We start from the raw sequence: 20,572 nt of genomic DNA on the forward strand, positions 1-20,572 counted from the left end.
ATTTCCTGTCACGGGCGCTAGGCCTACCCACACAAGTGAGGTACCATTTTTATCGGGAGTCTTGGGGGAACGCTGAGTGGAAGGAAATTTGCGGCTCCTCTCAGATTCCAGAACTTTCTGTCACCTAAATGTGAGGAAAAGGTGTTTTTTAGCCACATTTTGAGGGTTGCAAAGGACTCTGGGTAACAGAACCTGGTGAGAGCCCCACAAGTCACCCCATCTTGGATTCCCCGTGGTCTCTAGTTTTAAAAAATTGATAGGTTTGGCAGGTTTCCCTAGGTGCCGGCTGAGCTAGACGCCAAAATCCACAGGTAGGCAATTTGCAAAAAACACCTCTGTTTTCTGTGGCAAAATCTGATGTCTACACGTTGTGTTTTGGGGCATTTCCTGTTTCAGGCACTAGGCCTACCCACACAAGTGAGGGATCATTTTTATCAGGAGACTTTGGGGAACGCTGGGTGGAAGGAAATTTGTGGCTCCTCTTAGATTCCAGAACTGTCTGTCACCGAAATGTGAGGAAAAAGTGTTTTTTTAGCCAAATTTTTTGGGTTGCAAAGGATTCTGGGTAACGGAACCTGGTGAGAGCCCCACAATTCACCCCATCTTGGATTCCCCTAGGTCTCTAGTTTTCAAAAATGCACAGGTTTGGTAGGTTTCCTTAGGTGCCGCCTGAGCTAGAGGCCAAAATCCACAGGTAGGCAATTTGCAAAAAACACCTCTGTTTTCTGTGGAAAAATCTGATGTCTCCACGTTGTGTTTTGGGGCATTTCCTGTTGCAGGCACTAGGCCTACCCACACAAGTGAGGGATCATTTTTAACAGGAGACTTTGAGGAACGCTGAGTGGAAGGAAATTTGTGGCTCCTCTCAGATTTCAGAACTGTCTGTCACCAAAATGTGAGGAAAAAGTGTTTTTTTAGTCAGATTTTGAGGTTTGCAAAGAATTCTGGGTAACAGAACCTGGAGAGAGCCCCACAAGTCACCCCATCTTGGATTCCCCTAGGTCTCTAGTTTTAATAAATGGACAGGTTTGGTAGGTTTCCCTAGGTGCCGGCTGACCTAGAGGCCAAAATCCACAGGTAGACACTTTGCAAAAAACACCTCGGTTTCTTTGGGAAAATGTGATGTGTCTGCAATGTGTTTTGGGGCATTTCCTGTCGCAGGCACTAGGCTTACCCACACAAGTGAGGTATCATTTTTATTGGGAGACTTGGGGGAACGCTGGGTGGAAGGAAATTTGTGGCTCCTCTCAGATTCCAGAAATTTCTGTCACCGAAATGTGAGGAAAAAGTTTTTTTTGGCCAAATTTTGAGGTTTGCAAAGGATTTTTGGAAACACAACCTGGTGAGAGCCCCACAAGTCTCCCCATCTTGAATTCCCCTAGGTCTCTAGCTTTAAAAAATGCACAGGTTTGGTAGGTTTCCCTAGGTGCTGGCTGAGCTAGAGGCCAAAATCCACAGGTAGACACTTTGCAAAAAACATCTCTGTTTTCTTTGAGAAAATGTGATGTGTCCACTTTGTGTTTTGGGGCATTTCCTGTCCCGGGCACTAGACCTACCGACAAAGGTAGGTACCATTTCTATCAGGAGACTTGGGGGAACGCTGGGTGGAAGGAAATGTGTATGTCCTCTCAGATTATAGAACTTTCTATCGCCGAAATGTGAGCAAAAAGTGTTTTTTTAGCCAAATTTTGAGGTTTGCAAAGGATTCTGGGTAACAGAACCTGGTGAGAGCCCCACAAGTCACCCAATCTCGAATTCCCCTAGGTATCTAGTTTTCAAAAAATGCACAGGTTTGGTAGGTTCCCCTAGGTGCCGACTGAGGTAGAGGCCAAAATCTACAGGTAGGCACTTTGTAAAAACCACCTCTGATTTCTTTGGGAAAATGTGATGTGTCCACGTTGTGTTTTGGGGCATTTCATGTCACGGGCCTAGCCTACCCACACAAGTGAGGTACCATTTTTATTGGGAGTCTTGGGGGAACGCTGGGTGGAAGGAAATTTGTGGCTCCTCTCAGATTCCAGAACTTCCTGTCACCGAAATGTGAGGAAAAGGAGTTTTTTAGCCACATTTTGAGGTTGGCAAACCATTCTGGGTAACAGAACCTGGTGAGAGCCCCACTAGTCACCCCATCTTGGATTCCCTGTGGTCTCGAGTTTAAAAAAATGCACAGATTTGGTAGGTTTCCCTAGGTGCCGGCTGAGCTAGAGGCCAAAATCCACAGGTAGGCACTATGCAAAAAACACCTCTGTTTCTTTTGGAAAATGTGATGTATTAAGTTGTGTTTTGGGGCATTTCCTGTCACGGGCGCTAGACCTACCCACACAAGTGAGGTATCATTTTTAACAGGAGACTTGGAGGAACGCTGAGTGGAAGGAAATTTGTGGCTCCTCTCAGATTCCAGAACTGTCTGTCACCGAAATGTGAGGAAAAAGTGTTTTTTAGCCATATTTTGAGGTTTGCAAAGGATTCTGGGTAACAGAACCTGGAGAGAGCCCCACAAGTCACCCCATCTTGGATTCCCCTAGGTCTGTAGTTTTAAAAATGGACAGGTTTGGTAGGTTTCCCTAGGTGCCGGCTGACCTACAGTCCAAAATCCACAGGTAGACACTTGCAAAAAACACCTCTGTTTTCTTTGGGAAAATGTGATGTGTCCGCAGTGTGTTTTGGGGCATTTCCTGTCGCAGGCACGAGGCTTACCCACACAATTGAGGTATCATTTTTATCGGGAGTCTTGGGGGAACGCTGGGTGGAAGGAAATTTGTGGCTCCTCTCAGATTCCAGAACTTCCTGTCACCGAAATGTGAGGAAAAAGTGTTTTTTTGCCAAATTTTGAGGTTTGCAAAGGATTCTTGGAAACACAACCTGGTGAGAGCCCCGCAAGTCTCCCCAACTTGAATTCCCCTAGGTCTCTAGTTTTAAAAAATGCACAGGTTTGGTAGGTTTCCCTAGGTGCTGGCTGAGCTAGAGGCCAAAATCCACAGGTAGACACTTTGCAAAAAACACCTCTGTTTTCTTTGAGAAAATGTGATGTGTCCACTTTGTGTTTTGGGGCATTTCCTGTCACGGGCGCTAGGCCTTCCCACATAAGTGAGGTACCATTTTTATTGGGAGTCTTGGGGAACGCTGGGTGGAAGGAAATTTTTGGCTCCTCTCAGATTCCAGAACTTCCTGTCACCGAAATGTGAGGAAAAAGTGTTTTTTTAGCCAAATTTTGAGGTTTGCAAAGGAGTCTGGGGAACAGAACCTGGTGAGAGCCCCACAAGTCACCCCATCTTGGATTCCCCTAGGTCTCTAGCTTTGAAAAATGCATAGGTTTGGTAGGTTTCCCTAGATGCTGGCTGAGCTAGAGGCCAAAATCCACAGGTAGGCACTTTGCAAAAAACACCTCGGTTTTTTTTGGAAAAATGTGATGTGTCCATGTTATGTTTTTGGGCATTTCCTGTTGCGGGTACTAGGCCTACCCACACAAGTGATGTATCATTTTTATCGGGAGACTTGGGGGAACGCTGGGTGGAAGGAAATTGGCTCCTCTCAGATTCCAAAACTTTCTGTCACCGAAATGTGAGGAAAAATAGTTTTTTAGCCAAATTTTGAGGTTTGCAAAGGATTCTGGGTAACAGAACTTTGTGAGAGCCCCACATGTCAACCCATCTTGGATTCCCCTATGTCTCTAGTTTTGAAAAATGCACAGGTTTGGTCGGTTTCCCTTGGTGCCGGCTGAGCTAGAGGCCAAAATCCATAGGTAGGCACTTTGCAAAAAACACCTCTGTTTTCTTTGAGAAAATGTGATGAGTCCAATTTGTGTTTTGGGGCATTTCCTGTTGTGGGCACTAGGCCTACTCACACAAGTGAGGTACCATTTTTATCGGGAGACTTGGGGGAACGCAGGGTGGAAGGAAATTTGTGGCTCCTCTCAGATTATAGAACTTTCTGTCTCCGAAATGTGAGGAAAAAGTGTTTTTTTAGCCAAATTTAGAGGCTAGCAAAGGATTCTGGGTAACAGAACCTGGAGAGAGCCCCACAAGTCACCCCATCTTGGATTCCCCTAGGTCTCTAATTTAAAAAAAAATCACAGGTTTGGTAGGTTTCCCTAGGTTCCGGCTGAGCTAGAGGCCAAAATCCACAGGTAGACACTTTGCAAAAAACTCCTCTGTTTTCTTTGGGAAAATGTGATGTGTCCACGTTGTGTTTTAGGGCATTTCCTGTCGCAGGCACTAGGCTTACCCACACAAGTGAGGTACCATTTTTATTGGGAGTCTTGGGGGAACGCTGGGTGGAAGGAAATTTGTGGCTCCTCTCAGATTCCAGAACTTCCTGTCACCGAAATGTGAGGAAAAGGTGTTTTTTAGGAAAATTTTGAGGCTCGCAAATGATTCTGGGTAACAGAACCTGGTGAGAGCCCCACAAGTCACCCCATCTTGGATTCCCCATGTTCTCGAGTTTTTAAAAATACACATGTTTGGTGGGTTTACCTAGGTGCCGGCTGAGCTAGAGGCCAAAATCCACAGGTAGGCAATTTGCAAAAAACACCTCTGTTTTCTGTGGAAAAATCTGATGTCTGCATATTGTGTTTGGGGGCATTTCCTGTTGCAGGCACTAGGCTTACCCACACAAGTGAGGGATCATTTTTATCAGGAGACTTTGGGGAACGCTGGGTGGAAGGAAATTTGTGGCTCCTCTTAGATTCCAGAACTGTCTGTCACCGAAATGTGAGGAAAAAGTGTTTTTTTAGCCAAATTTTGAGGTTGCAAAGGATTCTGGGTAACGGAACCTGGTGAGAGCCCCACAAGTCACCCCATCTTGGATTCCCCTAGGTCTCTAGTTTTCAAAAATGCACAGGTTTGGTAGGTTTCCTTAGGTGCCGGCTGAGCTAGAGGCCAAAATCCACAGGTAGGCAATTTGCAAAAAACACCTCTGTTTTCTGTGGAAAAATCTGATGTCTCCACGTTGTGTTTTGGGGCATTTCCTGTTGCAGGCACTAGGCCTACCCACACAAGTGAGGGATCATTTTTAACAGGAGACTTTGAGGAACGCTGAGTGGAAGGAAATTTGTGGCTCCTCTCAGATTCCAGAACTGTCTGTCACCGAAATGTGAGGAAAAAGTGTTTTTTAGCCAGATTTTGAGGTTTGCAAAGGATTCTGGGTAACAGAACCTGGAGAGAGCCCCACAAGTCACCCCATCTTGGATTCCCCTAGGTCTCTAGTTTTAATAAATGGACAGGTTTGGTAGGTTTCCCTAGGTGCCGGCTGACCTAGAGGCCAAAATCCACAGGTAGACACTTTGCAAAAAACACCTCGGTTTCTTTGGGAAAATGTGATGTGTCTGCAATGTGTTTTGGGGCATTTCCTGTCGCAGGCACTAGGCTTACCCACACAAGTGAGGTATCATTTTTATTGGGAGACTTGGGGGAACGCTGGGTGGAAGGAAATTTGTGGCTCCTCTCACATTCCAGAAATTTCTGTCACCGAAATGTGAGGAAAAAGTTTTTTTTTGCCAAATTTTGAGGTTTGCAAAGGATTCTTGGAAACACAACCTGGTGAGAGCCCCACAAGTCTCCCCATCTTGAATTCCCCTAGGTCTCTAGTTTTAAAAAATGAACAGGTTTGGTAGGTTTCCCCAGGTGCTGGCTGACCTAGAGGCCAAAATCCACAGGTAGACACTTTGCAAAAAACATCTCTGCTTTCTTTGAGAAAATGTGATGTGTCCACTTTGTGTTTTGGGGCATTTCCTGTCCCGGGCACTAGACCTACTGACAAAGGTAGGTACCATTTTTATCAGGAGACTTCGGGGAACACTGGGTGGAAGGAAATTTGTATCTCCTCTCAGATTATAGAACTTTCTGTCACTGAAATGTGAGGAAAAAGTGTTTTTTTAGCCAAATTTTGAGGTTTGCAAAGGATTCTGGGTAACAGAACCTGGTGAGAGCCCCACAAGTCACCCCATCTCGGATTCCCCTAGGTGACTAGTTTTAAAAAAATGCACAGGTTTGGTAGGTTTCCCTAGGTGCCGACTGAGCTAGAGGCCAAAATCCACAGGTAGGCACTTTGTAAAAACCACCTCTGATTTCTTTGGGAAAATGTGATGTGTCCACGTTGTGTTTTGGGGCATTTCATGTCACGGGCGCAAGGCCTACCCACACAAGTGAGGTATCATTTTTAACAGGAGACTTTGAGGAACGCTGAGTGGAAGGAAATTTGTGGCTCCTCTCAGATTCCAGAACTGTCTGTCACCGAAATGTGAGGAAAAAGTGTTTTTTAGACAAATTTTGAGGTTTGCAAAGGATTCTGGGAAACAGAACCTGGTGAGAGCCCCGCAAGTCACCCCATCTTCAATTCCCCTAGGTCTCTAATTTTAAAAAGTGCACAGGTTTGGTAGGTTTCCCTAGGTTCCGGCTGAGCTAGTGGCCAAAATCCACAGGTAGACACTTTGCAAAAAACACCTCTGTTTTCTTTGAGAAAATGTGATGTGTCCACTTTGTGTTTTGGGTCATTTCCTGTCCCGGGCACTAGACCTACCGACAAAGGTGAGGTTCCATTTTTATCAGGAGACTTGGGAGAACGCTGGGTGGAGGGGAATTTGTAGCTCCTTTCAGATTCTAGAACTTTCTGTCACCGAAATGTGAGGAAAAAGTGTTTTTTAGCCAAATTTGGAGGTCTGCAAAGGATTCTGGGTAACAGAGCCTGGTGAGAGACCCACAAGTCACCCCGTTTTGCATTCCCCTAGGTCTCTAGTTTTCAGAAATGCTCATGTTTGGTAGGTTTCCCTAGGTGCCGGCTGAGCTAGAGGCCAAAATCCACAGGTAGACACTTCACAAAAAACACCTCGGTTTCTTTGGGAAAATGTGATGTGTCTGCAATGTGTTTTGGGGCATTTCCTGTCGCATTCACTAGGCTTACCCACACAAGTGAGGTATCATTTTTATTGGGAGACTTGGGGGAACACTGGGTGGAAGGAAATTTGTGGCTCCTCTCAGATTCCAGAACTTTCTGTCACCGAAATGTGAGGAAAAAGTGTTTTTTTGCCAAATTTTGAGGTTTGCAAAGGATTCTGGGAAACAGAACCTGGTGAGAGCCCCGCAAGTCACCCCATCTTCAATTCCCCTAGGTCTCTAATTTGAAAAAATGCACAGGTTTGGTAGGTTTCACTAGGTGCTGGCTGAGCTAGAGGCCAAAATCCACAGGTAGACACTTTGCAAAAAACACCTCTGTTTTCTTTGAGAAAATGTGATGTGTCCACTTTGTGTTTTGGGGCATTTCCTGTCACGGGCGCTACGCCTACCCACATAAGTGAGGTACCATTTTTATTGGGAGTCTTGGGGAACGCTGGGTGGAAGGAAATTTTTGGCTCCTCTCAGATTCCAGAACTTCCTGTCACCGAAATGTGAGGAAAAGGTGTTTTTTAGGAAACTTTTGAGGCTTGCAAACGATTCTGGGTAACAGAACCTGGTGAGAGCCCCACAAGTCACCCCATCTTGGATTCCCCGTGTTCTTGAGTTTTCAAAAATGCACAGGTTTGGTAGGTTTCCCTAGGTGCCGGATGAGCTAGAGGCCAAAATCCACAGGAAGGCAATTTGCAAAAAACACCTCTGTTTTTTGTGGAAAAATCTGATGTCTCCACGTTGTGTTTTGGGGCATTTCCTGTTGCAGGCACTAGGCCTACCCACACAAGTGAGGGATCATTTTTAACAGGAGACTTTGAGGAACGCTGAGTGGAAGGAAATTTGTGGCTCCTCTCAGATTCCAGAACTGTCTGTCACCGAAATGTGAGGAAAAAGTGTTTTTTTAGCCCGATTTTGAGGTTTGCAAAGGATTCTGGGTAACAGAACCTGGAGAGAGCCCCACAAGTCACCCCATCTTAGATTCCCCTAGGTCTCTAGTTTTAATAAATGGACAGGTTTGGTAGGTTTCCCTAGGTCCCGGCTGACCTAGAGGCCAAAATCCACAGGTAGACACTTTGCAAAAAACACTTCGGTTTCTTTGGGAAAATGTGATGTGTCTGCAATGTGTTTTGGGGCATTTCCTGTTGCAGGCACTAGGCTTACCCACACAAGTGAGGTATCATTTTTATTGGGAGACTTGGGGGAACGCTGGGTGGAAGGAAATTTGTGGCTCCTCTCAGATTCCAGAAATTTCTGTCACCGAAATGTGAGGAAAAAGTGTTTTTTTGCCAAATTTTGAGGTTTGCAAAGGATTCTTGGAAACACAACCTGGTGAGAGCCCCGCAAGTCTCCCCATCTTGAATTCCCCTAGGTCTCTAGTTTTAAAAAATGCACAGGTTTGGTAGGTTTCCCTAGGTGCTGGCTGAGCAAAAGGCCAAAATCCACAGGTAGACACTTTGCAAAAAACATCTCTGTTTTCTTTGAGAAAATGTGATGTGTCCACTTTGTGTTTTGGGGCATTTCCTGTCCCGGGCACTAGACCTACCGACAAAGGTAGGTACCATTTTTATCAGGAGACTTGGGGGAACGCTGGGTGGAAGGAATTTTGTATCTCCTCTCAGATTATAGAACTTTCTGTCGCCGAAATGTGAGGAAAAAGTGTTTTTTTAGCCAAATTTTGAGGTTTGCAAAGGATTCTGGGTAACAGAACCTGGTGAGAGCCCCACAAGTCACCCCATCTCGGATTCCCCTAGGTATCTAGTTTTTAAAAAATGCACATGTTTGGTAGGTTTCCCTAGGTGCCGACTGAGCTAGAGGCCAAAATCCACAGGTAGTCACTTTGTAAAAACCACCTCTGATTTCTTTGGGAAAATGTGATGTGTCCACGTTGTGTTTTGGGGCATTTCATGTCACGGGCGCTAGGCCTACCCACACAAGTGAGGTACAATTTTTATTGGGAGTCTTGGGGGAACGCTGGGTGGAAGGAAATTTGTGGCTCCTCTCAGATTCCAGAACTTCCTGTCACCGAAATGTGAGGAAAAGGTGTTTTTTAGCCACATTTTGAGGTTTGCAAACGATTCTGGGTAACAGAACCTGGTGAGAGCCCCACTAGTCACCCCATCTTGGATTCCCCGTGGTCTCAAGTTTTAAAAAATGCACAAGTTTGGTAGGTTTCCCTAGGTGCCGGCTGAGCTAGAGGCCAAAATCCACAGGTAGGCACTATGCAAAAAACACCTCTGTTTCTGTTGGAAAATGTGATGTATTAAGTTGTGTTTTGGGGCATTTCCTGTCACGGACGCTAGACCTACCCACACAAGTGAGGTATCATTTTTAACAGGAGACTTTGAGGAACGCTGAGTGGAAGGAAATTTGTGGCTCCTCTCAGATTCCAGAACTGCCTGTCACCGAAATGTGAGGAAAAAGTGTTTTTTAGCCAAATTTTGAGGTTTGCAAAGGATTCTGGGTAACAGAACCTGGAGAGAGCCCCACAAGTCACCCCATCTTGGATTCCCCTAGGTCTCTAGTTTAAAAACATGCACAGGTTTGGTAGGTTTCCCTAGGTGCCGGCTGAGCTAGAGACCAAAATCCACAGGTAGGCACTATGCAAAAAACACCTCTGTTTTCTTTGGGAAAATGTGATGTGTTAAGTTGTGTTTTGGGGCATTTCCTGTCACAGGCGCTAGACCTACCCACACAAGTGAGGTACCATTTTTATCGGGAGACTTGGGGGAACGCTGGGTGGATAGAAATTTGTGGCTCCTCTCAGATTCCAAAACTTTCTCTCACCGAAATGTGAGGAAAAATAGTTTTTTTAGCCAAATTTTGAGGTTTGCAAAGGATTATGGGTAACAGAACTTGGTGAGAGCCCCACATGTCAACCCATCTTGGATTCCCCTATGTCTCTAGTTTTGAAAAATGCACAGGTTTGGTCGGTTTCCCTGGGTGCCGGCTGAGCTAGAGGCCAAAATCCATAGGTAGGCACTTTGCAAAAAAACACCTCTGTTTTCTTTGAGAAAATGTGATGAGTCCAATTTGTGTTTTGGGGCATTTCCTGTCGCGGGCACTAGGCCTACTCACACAAGTGTGGTACCATTTTTATCGGGAGACTTGGGGGAACGCTGGGTGGAAGGAAATTTGTGGCTCCTCTCAGATTATAGAACTTTCTGTCTCTGAAATGTGAGGAAAAAGTTTTTTTTTAGCCTAATTTAGAGGCTAGCAAAGGATTCTGGGTAACAGAACCTGGAGAGAGCCCCACAAGTCACCCCATCTTGGATTCCCCTAGGTCTTTAGTTTTAAAAAATGGACAGGTTTGGTAGGTTTCCCTAGGTGCCGGCTGAGCTAGAGGCCAAAATCCACAGGTAGACACTTTGCAAAAAACATCTCTGTTTTCTTTGAGAAAATGTGATGTGTCCAGTTTGTGTTTTGGGGCATTTCCTGTCCCAGGCACTAGACCTACCGACAAAGGTGAGGTTCCATTTTTATCAGGAGACTTGGGAGAACGCTGGGTGGAGGGGAATTTGTAGCTCCTTTCAGATTCTAGAACTTTCTGTCACCGAAATCTGAGGAAAAAGTGTTTTTTAGCCAAATTTTGAGGTTTGCAAAGGATTCTGGGTAACAGAGCCTGGTGAGAGCCCCACAAGTCACCCCGTTTTGGATTCCCCTAGGTCTCTAATTTTAAAAAATGCACGGGTTTGGTAGGTTTCCCTAGGTTCCGGCTGAGCTAGAGGCCAAAATCCACAGGTAGACACTTTGCAAAAAACACCTCGGTTTCTTTGGGAAAATGTGATGAGTCTGCAATGTGTTTTGGGGCATTGTCTGTTGCAGGCACTAGGCTTACCCACACAAGTGAGGTATCAATTTTATTGGGAGACTTGGGGGAATGCTGGGTGGAAGGAAATTTGTGGCTCCTCTCAGATTCCAGAACTTTCTGTCACCGAAATGTGAGGAAAAAGTGTTTTTTTGCCAAATTTTGAGGTTTGCAAAGGATTCTTGGAAACAGAACCTGGTGAGAGCCCCGCAAGTCTCCCCAACTTGAATTCCCCTAGGTCTCTAGTTTTAAAAAATGCACAGGTTTGGTAGGTTTCCCTAGGTGCTGGCTGAGCTAGAGGCCAAAATCCACAGGTAGACACTTTGCAAAAAACACCTCTGTTTTCTTTGAGAAAATGTGATGTGTCCACTTTGTGTTTTGGGGCATTTCCTGTCACGGGCGCTAGGCCTTCCCACATAAGTGAGGTACCATTTTTATTGGGAGTCTTGGGGAACGCTGGGTGGAAGGAAATTTTTGGCTCCTCTCAGATTCCAGAACTTTCTGTCACCGAAATGTGAGGAAAAGGTGTTTTTTAGGAAAATTTTGAGGCTTGCAAACGTTTCTGGGTAACAGAACCTGGTGAGTGCCCCACAAGTCACCCCATCTGGATTCCCTGTGTTCTCGAGTTTAAAAAAATGCACATGTTTGGTAGGTTTCCGTAGGTGCCGGCTGAGCTAGAGGCCAAAATCCACAGGTAGGCACTATGCAAAAAACACCTCTGTTTTCTTTCGGAAAATATGGTGTGTTAAGTTGTGTTTTGGGGCATTTCCTGTCACGGGCGCTAGGCCTACCCACACAAGTGAGGTACCATTTTTATCGGGATTCTTGGGGGAACGCTGGGTGGAAGGAAATTTGCGGCTCCTCTCAGATTCCAGAACTTCCTGTCACCTAAATGTGAGGAAAAGGTGTTTTTTAGCCACATTTTGAGGGTTGCAAAGGATTCTGGGTAACAGAACCTGGTGAGAGCCCCACAAGTCACCCCATTTTGGATTCCCCTAGGTCTCTAGTTTTAAAAAATGGACAGGTTTGGTAGGTTTCCCTAGGTGCCGGCTGAGCTAGAGGCCAAAATCCACAGGTAGGCAATTTGCAAAAAACACCTCTGTTTTCTGTGGAAAAATCTGATGTCTGCACGTTGTGTTTTGGGGCATTTCCTGTTGCAGGCACTAGGCCTACCCACACAAGTGAGGGATCATTTTTATCAGGAGACTTTGGGGCACGCTGGGTGGAAAGAAATTTGTGGCTCCTCTTAAATTCCAGAACTGTCTGTCACCGAAATGTGAGGAAAATGTGATTTTTTAGCCAAATTTTGAGGGTTGCAAAGGATTCTGGGTAACGAAACCTGTTGAGAGCCCCATAATTCACCCCATCTTGGATTCCCCTAGGTCTCTAGTTTTCAAAAATGCACAGGTTTGGTAGGTTTCCTTAGGTGCCGGCTGAGCTAGAGGCCAAAATCCACAGGTAGGCAATTTGCAAAAAACACCACTGTTTTCTGTGGAAAAATCTGATGTCTCCACATTGTGTTTTGGGGCATTTCCTGTTGCAGGCACTAGGCCTACCCACACAAGTGAGGGATCATTTTTAACAGGAGACTTTGAGGAACGCTGAGTGGAAGGAAATTTCTGGCTCCTCTCAGATTCCAGAACTGTCTGTCACCGAAATGTCAGGAAAAAGTGTTTTTTTAGCCAGATTTTGAGGTTTGCAAAGGATTCTGGGTAACAGAACCTGGAGAGAGCCCCACAAGTCACCCCATCTTAGATTTCCCTAAGTCTCTAGTTTTAATAAATGGACAGGTTTGGTAGGTTTCCCTAGGTGCCGGTTGACCTAGAGGCCAAAATCCACAGGTAGACACTTTGCAAAAAACACCTCGGTTTCTTTGGGAAAATGTGATGTGTCTGCAATGTGTTTTGGGGCATTTCCTGTCGCAGGCACTAGGCTTACCCACACAAGTGAGGTATCATTTTTATTGGGAGACTTGGGGGAACGCTGGGTGGAAGGAAATTTGTGGCTCCTCTCAGATTCCAGAAATTTCTGTCACCGAAATGTGAGGAAAAAGTGTTTTTTTGCCAAATTTTGAGCTTTGCAAAGGATTCTTGGAAACACAACCTGGTGAGAGCCCCGCAAGTCTCCCCATCTTGAATTCCCCTAGGTCTCTAGTTTTAAAAAATGCACAGGTTTGGTAGGTTTCCCTAGGTGCTGGCTGAGCTAGAGGCCAAAATCCACAGGTAGACACTTTGCAAAAAACATCTCTGTTTTCTTTGAGAAAATGTGATGTGTCCACTTTGTGTTTTGGGGCATTTCCTGTCCCGGGCACTAGACCTACCGACAAAGGTAGGTACCATTTTTATCAGGAGACTTGGGGGAACGCTGGGTGGAAGGAATTTTGTATCTCCTCTCAGATAATAGAACTTTCTGTCGCCGAAATGTGAGGAAAAAGTGTTTTTTTAGCCAAATTTTGAGGTTTGCAAAGGATTCTGGGTAACAGAACCTGGTGAGAGCCCCACAAGTCACCCCATCCCGGATTACCCTAGGTATCTAGTTTTCAAAAATGCACAGGTTTGGTAGGTTTCCCTAGGTGCCGACTGAGCTAGAGGCCAAAATCCACAGGTAGTCACTTTGTAAAAACCACCTCTGATTTCTTTGGGAAAATGTGATGTGTCCACGTTGTGTTTTGGGGCATTTCATGTCACGGGCGCTAGGCCTACCCACACAAGTGAGGTACAATTTTTATTGGGAGTCTTGGGGGAACGCTGGGTGGAAGGAAATTTGTGGCTCCTCTCAGATTCCAGAACTTCCTGTCACCGAAATGTGAGGAAAAGGTGTTTTTTAGCCACATTTTGAGGTTTGCAAACGATTCTGGGTAACAGAACCTGGTGAGAGCCCCACTAGTCACCCCATCTTGGATTCCCCGTGGTCTCAAGTTTAAAAAAATGCACAAGTTTGGTAGGTTTCCCTAGGTGCCGGCTGAGCTAGAGGCCAAAATCCACAGGTAGGCACTATGCAAAAAACACCTCTGTTTCTGTTGGAAAATGTGATGTATTAAGTTGTGTTTTGGGGCATTTCCTGTCACGGACGCTAGACCTACCCACACAAGTGAGGTATCATTTTTAACAGGAGACTTTGAGGAACGCTGAGTGGAAGGAAATTTGTGGCTCCTCTCAGATTCCAGAACTGCCTGTCACCGAAATGTGAGGAAAAAGTGTTTTTTAGCCAAATTTTGAGGTTTGCAAAGGATTCTGGGTAACAGAACCTGGAGAGAGCCCCACAAGTCACCCCATCTTGGATTCCCCTAGGTCTCTAGTTTAAAAAAATGCACAGGTTTGGTAGGTTTCCCTAGGTGCCGGCTGATCTAGAGACCAAAATCCACAGGTAGGCACTATGCAAAAAACACCTCTGTTTTCTTTGGGAAAATGTGATGTGTTAAGTTGTGTTTTGGGGCATTTCCTGTCACAGGCGCTAGACCTACCCACACAAGTGAGGTACCATTTTTATCGGGAGACTTGGGGGAACGCTGGGTGGATAGAAATTTGTGGCTCCTCTCAGATTCCAAAACTTTCTGTCACCGAAATGTGAGGAAAAATAGTTTTTTTAGCCAAATTTTGAGGTTTGCAAAGGATTCTGGGTAACAGAACTTGGTGAGAGCCCCACATGTCAACCCATCTTGGATTCCCCTATGTCTCTAGTTTTGAAAAATGCACAGGTTTGGTAGGTTTCCCTAGGTGCCGGCTGAGCTAGAGGCCAAAATCCACAGGTAGACACTTTGCAAAAAACATCTCTGTTTTCTTTGAGAAAATGTGATGGGTCCAGTTTGTGTGTTTGGGGCACATTTCCTGTCCCAGGCACTAGACCTACCGACAAATGTGAGGTTCCATTTTTATCAGGAGACTTGGGAGAACGCTGGGTGGAGGGGAATTTGTAGCTCCTTTCAGATTCTAGAACTTTCTGTCACCGAAATCTGAGGAAAAAGTGTTTTTTAGCAAATTGTGAGGTTTGCAAAGGATTCTGGGTAACAGAGCCTGGTGAGAGCCCCACAAGTCACCCCGTTTTGGATTCCCCTAGGTCTCTAATTTTAAAAAATGCACGGGTTTGGTAGGTTTCCCTAGGTTCCGGCTGAGCTAGAGGCCAAAATCCACAGGTAGACACTTTGCAAAAAACACCTCGGTTTCTTTGGGAAAATGTGATGTGTCTGCAATGTGTTTTGGGGCATTTCCTGTCGCATTCACTAGGCTTACCCACACAAGTGAGGTATCATTTTTATTGGGAGACTTGGGGGAACACTGGGTGGAAGGAAATTTGTGGCTCCTCTCAGATTCCAGAACTTTCTGTCACCGAAATGTGAGGAAAAAGTGTTTTTTTGCCAAATTTTGAGGTTTGCAAAGGATTCTGGGAAACAGAACCTGGTGAGAGCCCCACAAGTCACCCCATCTTGGATTCCCCGTGTTCTTGAGTTTTCAAAAATGCACAGGTTTGGTAGGTTTCCCCAGGTGCCGGATGAGCTAGAGGCCAAAATCCACAGGTAGGCAATTTGCAAAAAACACCTCTGTTTTTTGTGGAAAAATCTGATGTCTCCACGTTGTGTTTTGGGGCATTTCCTGTTGCAGGCACTAGGCCTACCTACACAAGTGAGGGATCATTTTTAACAGGAGACTTTGAGGAACGCTGAGTGGAAGGAAATTTGTGGCTCCTCTCAGATTCCAGAACTGTCTGTCACCGAAATGTGAGGAAAAAGTGTTTTTTTAGCCAGATTTTGAGGTTTGCAAAGGATTCTGGGTAACAGAACCTGGAGAGAGCCCCACAAGTCACCCCATCTTAGATTTCCCTAAGTCTCTAGTTTTAATAAATGGACAGGTTTGGTAGGTTTCCCTAGGTGCCGGTTGACCTAGAGGCCAAAATCCACAGGTAGACACTTTGCAAAAAACACCTCGGTTTCTTTGGGAAAATGTGATGTGTCTGCAATGTGTTTTGGGGCATTTCCTGTCGCAGGCACTAGGCTTACCCACACAAGTGAGGTATCATTTTTATTGGGAGACTTGGGGGAACGCTGGGTGGAAGGAAATTTGTGGCTCCTCTCAGATTCCAGAAATTTCTGTCACCGAAATGTGAGGAAAAAGTGTTTTTTTTGCCAAATTTTGAGCTTTGCAAAGGATTCTTGGAAACACAACCTGGTGAGAGCCCCGCAAGTCTCCCCATCTTGAATTCCCCTAGGTCTCTAGTTTTAAAAAATGCACAGGTTTGGTAGGTTTCCCTAGGTGCTGGCTGAGCTAGAGGCCAAAATCCACAGGTAGACACTTTGCAAAAAACATCTCTGTTTTCTTTGAGAAAATGTGATGTGTCCACTTTGTGTTTTGGGGCATTTCCTGTCCCGGGCACTAGACCTACCGACAAAGGTAGGTACCATTTTTATCAGGAGACTTGGGGGAACGCTGGGTGGAAGGAATTTTGTATCTCCTCTCAGATAATAGAACTTTCTGTCGCCGAAATGTGAGGAAAAAGTGTTTTTTTAGCCAAATTTTGAGGTTTGCAAAGGATTCTGGGTAACAGAACCTGGTGAGAGCCCCACAAGTCACCCCATCCCGGATTACCCTAGGTATCTAGTTTTCAAAAATGCACAGGTTTGGTAGGTTTCCCTAGGTGCCGACTGAGCTAGAGGCCAAAATCCACAGGTAGTCACTTTGTAAAAACCACCTCTGATTTCTTTGGGAAAATGTGATGTGTCCACGTTGTGTTTTGGGGCATTTCATGTCACGGGCGCTAGGCCTACCCACACAAGTGAGGTACAATTTTTATTGGGAGTCTTGGGGGAACGCTGGGTGGAAGGAAATTTGTGGCTCCTCTCAGATTCCAGAACTTCCTGTCACCGAAATGTGAGGAAAAGGTGTTTTTTAGCCACATTTTGAGGTTTGCAAACGATTCTGGGTAACAGAACCTGGTGAGAGCCCCACTAGTCACCCCATCTTGGATTCCCCGTGGTCTCAAGTTTAAAAAAATGCACAAGTTTAGTAGGTTTCCCTAGGTGCCGGCTGAGCTAGAGGCCAAAATCCACAGGTAGGCACTATGCAAAAAACACCTCTGTTTCTGTTGGAAAATGTGATGTATTAAGTTGTGTTTTGGGGCATTTCCTGTCACGGACGCTAGACCTACCCACACAAGTGAGGTATCATTTTTAACAGGAGACTTTGAGGAACGCTGAGTGGAAGGAAATTTGTGGCTCCTCTCAGATTCCAGAACTGCCTGTCACCGAAATGTGAGGAAAAAGTGTTTTTTAGCCAAATTTTGAGGTTTGCAAAGGATCCTGGGTAACAGAACCTGGAGAGAGCCCCACAAGTCACCCCATCTTGGATTCCCCTAGGTCTCTAGTTTAAAAAAATGCACAGGTTTATTAGGTTTCCCTAGGTGCCGGCTGAGCTAGAGACCAAAATCCACAGGTAGGCACTATGCAAAAAACACCTCTGTTTTCTTTGGGAAAATGTGATGTGTTAAGTTGTGTTTTGGGGCATTTCCTGTCACAGGCGCTAGACCTACCCACACAAGTGAGGTACCATTTTTATCGGGAGACTTGGGGGAACGCTGGGTGGATAGAAATTTGTGGCTCCTCTCAGATTCCAAAACTTTCTGTCACCGAAATGTGAGGAAAAATAGTTTTTTTAGCCAAATTTTGAGGTTTGCAAAGGATTCTGGGTAACAGAACTTGGTGAGAGCCCCACATGTCAACCCATCTTGGATTCCCCTATGTCTCTAGTTTTGAAAAATGCACAGGTTTGGTCGGTTTCCCTGGGTGCCGGCTGAGCTAGAGGCCAAAATCCATAGGTAGGCACTTTGCAAAAAACACCTCTGTTTTCTTTGAGAAAATGTGATGAGTCCAATTTGTGTTTTGGGGCATTTCCTGTCGCGGGCACTAGGCCTACTCACACAAGTGTGGTACCATTTTTATCGGGGGACTTGGGGGAACGCTGGGTGGAAGGAAATTTGTGGCTCCTCCCAGATTATAGAACTTTCTGTCTCCGAAATGTGAGGAAAAAGTGTTTTTTTAGCCTAATTTAGAGGCTAGCAAAGGATTCTGGGTAACAGAACCTGGAGAGAGCCCCACAAGTCACCCCATCTTGGATTCCCCTAGGTCTTTAGTTTTAAAACATGGACAGGTTTGGTAGGTTTCCCTAGGTGCCGGCTGAGCTAGAGGCCAAAATCCACAGGTAGACACTTTGCAAAAAACATCTCTGTTTTCTTTGAGAAAATGTGATGGGTCCAGTTTGTGTTTTGGGGCATTTCCTGTCCCAGGCACTAGACCTACCGACAAAGGTGAGGTTCCATTTTTATCAGGAGACTTGGGAGAACGCTGGGTGGAGGGGAATTTGTAGCTCCTTTCAGATTCTAGAACTTTCTGTCACCGAAATCTGAGGAAAAAGTGTTTTTTAGCAAATTGTGAGGTTTGCAAAGGATTCTGGGTAACAGAGCCTGGTGAGAGCCCCACAAGTCACCCCGTTTTGGATTCCCCTAGGTCTCTAATTTTAAAAAATGCACGGGTTTGGTAGGTTTCCCTAGGTTCCGGCTGAGCTAGAGGCCAAAATCCACAGGTAGACACTTTGCAAAAAACACCTCGGTTTCTTTGGGAAAATGTGATGAGTCTGCAATGTGTTTTGGGGCATTGTCTGTCGCAGGCACTAGGCTTACCCACACAAGTGAGGTATCAATTTTATTGGGAGACTTGGGGGAACGCTGGGTGGAAGGAAATTTGTGGCTCCTCTCAGATTCCAGAACTTTCTGTCACCGAAATGTGAGGAAAAAGTGTTTTTTTGCCAAATTTTGAGGTTTGCAAAGGATTCTTGGAAACAGAACCTGGTGAGAGCCCCGCAAGTCTCCCCAACTTGAATTCCCCTAGGTCTCTAGTTTTAAAAAATGCACAGGTTTGGTAGGTTTACCTAGGTGCTGGCTGAGCTAGAGGCCAAAATCCACAGGTAGACACTTTGCAAAAAACACCTCTGTTTTCTTTGAGAAAATGTGATGTGTCCACTTTGTGTTTTGGGGCATTTCCTGTCACGGGCGCTAGGCCTTCCCACATAAGTGAGGTACCATTTTTATTGGGAGTCCTGGGGAACGCTGGGTGGAAGGAAATTTTTGGCTCCTCTCAGATTCCAGAACTTCCTGTCACCTAAATGTGAGGAAAAGGTGTTTTTTAGCCACATTTTGAGGGTTGCAAAGGATTCTGGGTAACAGAACCTGGTGAGAGCCCACAAGTCACCCCATCTTGGATTCCCCTAGGTCTCTAGTTTTAAAAAATGGACAGGTTTGGTAGGTTTCCCTAGGTGCCGGCTGAGCTAGAGGCCAAAATCCACAGGTAGGCAATTTGCAAAAAACACCTCTGTTTTCTGTGGAAAAATCTGATGTCTGCACGTTGTGTTTTGGGGCATTTCCTGTTGCAGGCACTAGGCCTACCCACACAAGTGAGGGATCATTTTTATCAGGAGACTTTGGGGCACGCTGTGTGGAAAGAAATTTGTGGCTCCTCTTAGATTCCAGAACTGTCTGTCACCGAAATGTGAGGAAAATGTGATTTTTTAGCCAAATTTTGAGGGTTGCAAAGGATTCTGGGTAACGAAACCTGTTGAGAGCCCCACAATTCACCCCATCTTGGATTCCCCTAGGTCTCTAGTTTTAAAAAATGCACAGGTTTGGTAGGTTTCCTTAGGTGCCGGCTGAGCTAGAGGCCAAAATCCACAGGTAGGCAATTTGCAAAAAACACCACTGTTTTCTGTGGAAAAATCTGATGTCTCCACATTGTGTTTTGGGGCATTTCCTGTTGCAGGCACTAGGCCTACCCACACAAGTGAGGGATCATTTTTAACGGGAGACTTTGAGGAACGCTGAGTGGAAGGAAATTTATGGCTCCTCCCAGATTCCAGAACTGTCTGTCACCGAAATGTGAGGAAAAAGTGTTTTTTTAGCCAGATTTTGAGGTTTGCAAAGGATTCTGGGTAACAGAACCTGGAGAGAGCCCCACAAGTCACCCCATCTTGGATTCCCCTAGGTCTCTAGTTTTAATAAATGGACAGGTTTGGTAGGTTTCCCTAGGTGCAGGCTGACCTAGAGGCCAAAATCCACAGGTAGACACTTTGCAAAAAACACCTCGGTTTCTTTGGGAAAATGTGATGTGTCTGCAATGTGTTTTGGGGCATTTCCTGTCGCAGGCACTAGGCTTACCCACACAAGTGAGGTATCATTTTTATTGGGAGACTTGGGGGAACGCTGGGTGGAAGGAAATTTGTGGCTCCTCTCACATTCCAGAAATTTCTGTCACCGAAATGTGAGGAAAAAGTTTTTTTTTGCCAAATTTTGAGGTTTGCAAAGGATTCTTGGAAACACAACCTGGTGAGAGCCCCCCAAGTCTCCCCATCTTGAATTCCCCTAGGTCTCTAGTTTTAAAAAATGCACAGGTTTGGTAGGTTTCCCCAGGTGCTGGCTGACCTAGAGGCCAAAATCCACAGGTAGACACTTTGCAAAAAACATCTCTGCTTTCTTTGAGAAAATGTGATGTGTCCACTTTGTGTTTTGGGTCATTTCCTGTCCCGGGCACTAGACCTACTGACAAAGGTAGGTACCATTTTTATCAGGAGACTTCGGGGAACACTGGGTGGAAGGAAATTTGTATCTCCTCTCAGATTATAGAACTTTCTGTCACTGAAATGTGAGGAAAAAGTGTTTTTTTAGCCAAATTTTGAGGTTTGCAAAGGATTCTGGGTAACAGAACCTGGTGAGAGCCCCACAAGTCACCCCATCTCGGATTCCCCTAGGTGACTAGTTTTAAAAAAATGCACAGGTTTGGTAGGTTTCCCTAGGTGCCGACTGAGCTAGAGGCCAAAATCCACAGGTAGGCACTTTGTAAAAACCACCTCTG

Source organism: Pleurodeles waltl, chromosome 10 (genome assembly GCF_031143425.1).
Source record: "Pleurodeles waltl isolate 20211129_DDA chromosome 10, aPleWal1.hap1.20221129, whole genome shotgun sequence".
In the NCBI taxonomy this organism is placed as follows: domain Eukaryota; kingdom Metazoa; phylum Chordata; class Amphibia; order Caudata; family Salamandridae; genus Pleurodeles; species Pleurodeles waltl.